Below are 2,028 nucleotides of genomic sequence, written 5' to 3'. Positions count from 1 at the left end.
CCCTCGCCGCCCCGGGGCTGCCGCTGAGCCGCCCCCGGCGGGGCTGCCCCGAGCCCGAGCTGCATTTGCGGTTTTGCAGCGCTGGCACAAACACTCCACTTGCACAAAGAAATCGCATGAGCTGCTGGAGGCCAGCCCGGCGCGTACCCCCAGCTCTCAAGCGAAGAAGACCTTGGGTGCGAAATAATTGTATGCAAATAATTCTTACCATCTCACTGTGGTAAGGTTTGGTTTGAGCACGCACACCAATGTTTACTACAAAATGGCTACTGTGTGTGTATGTATGTTCTCTATGTAAACACTAAAAACAACTTAGTGTTTCTGTAAGTCTAGGTATAAACTAGGCCCTTGATAGTCTTGCGGCATCTTTAGCTTATTTGCTGGGATTTTATGCATAGGATTTGATTACATCAGAAATCTGCATATTGACAGTCTCTCAAACAGCAGTAAGACTGAAGAAAGTAAATCTGTAGTTGTCTCCATTGCATGAAATACATAGTGAACAATTTACTGTAGCAGTTTAATTGTAAAGAACTGTGGAACCCAAAATCCGTGTAAAGATGAAATGTGACAAAGATGATTACATTGATTTGACTGTTGTGTAACTTGCACAGGCTTTCGACATGCTGTCGGGATAAAAACTGGTTCAGAAGCCTGGCCTGGTGTGCATTGATGGATATTAGGAGAAAACTGGGGGTCTCTGTTCTGTCTGCAGGGCGAGTTAAACAAGCACAGCATACACTGGGCTGCAGCCTCATGTGTTGGCCTGAGATAGATTAGTGTCAGCCTTTTGTGGGAGGGCAAAAATAGGAAAATGGATTTTGTCAATGCCATGGGATTTTGCTGCCTTTGTAATTTTATAGGTATGCTGCAGTGAGGTACAGGCAGCTTACATTTGATGCATCTGAGGTATGATGCACCTTTTGTCAGCAGGGATGCAAAATGCCAACTCAGACAGCAGTGCAGGCTTTAGCCAGTTCCACCTGGTTTCCTTGGGTACAACATACAGAAATGCCCTAAGATGCCCTAAAAGAATCAGAAGGAGAAATGTCAGTGCATTTCTCAGGCATAGTGTGTTTCTCTGTTCAGAAGGGCAGTGGAATAGCACTCCTCAAAACGCAATTGGGAAAACCACTTGAGAAAAATTTGTCATTTGGGGAGATGCTTTATTACTCTAAACAGTCTGAAAAGGGGAAGTAGTCCAGTAGAATCCAGGAGAATGGGAGCATAAATGATGTATAATATAAAATTCACAAGGTATACTTTGTGTCACTTTAATAACTAAAATAGAAATCCTTTTTGCATCATGGAGAGTTGCAGTTCTTTGCATCACTTCATGTACAACTGCTTACTGCTTCTAAACTATGTGAATATCTTTGTAATTCCAATATCCAGAAGATCCAAATATAATTCATGCCGTTTTTTAAAATGAGCATGAGAGTGACATGAAATTTCTCAAGGCTGTGCTCCATTGAAGGACATTAGAAAAAGGGTTGTCAATAGCCACTTCCTGGATCTCTTGACAGAAGTAGAAAAAAACATTATTGTTTCCTTCCAAACCTGCTAAAAGCTGTGTCTTTCAACAGAAGCCTGCTCTTGTACTGAAGACTACTGGAATACCTGTAATGACATGTTCACATTTCTCTTCTGTCCTCCAGAGCTGACTCTTCCCATTGTCTAAATGTAATTTATATATCACTTCGCTTTCTTTTAAAAACTTGTAGTAACATCGGTATGATTTGTTCACTACAATTTTAATGGGAAAAAATAGTTACTATATGCTGATGATACATTGAAGGAAATTCCAGTATAAAGTGAATGTCACAAAACGTTTCGTAGAAATCACAGAAAAAAAAAAGTCGTACAATTCTAAAGCACTTTAGTAACCAGAAAAAAACCCAAACGACAGGACACAGAACTGTATTTGTAATTCATAGCTCGATTCAAATAATATAATTTATATTCAAATAATAGAAATAAACCCAGTGAAAGCCACACAGAATACTTCCCGTTTTACATGTTCCACTG

The sequence above is a fragment of the Corvus brachyrhynchos genome, unplaced genomic scaffold (genome assembly GCF_000691975.1).
Source record: "Corvus brachyrhynchos isolate BGI_N302 unplaced genomic scaffold, ASM69197v1 scaffold255, whole genome shotgun sequence".
In the NCBI taxonomy this organism is placed as follows: Eukaryota; Metazoa; Chordata; class Aves; order Passeriformes; family Corvidae; genus Corvus; species Corvus brachyrhynchos.
This window is presented reverse-complemented; position numbering follows the sequence as displayed.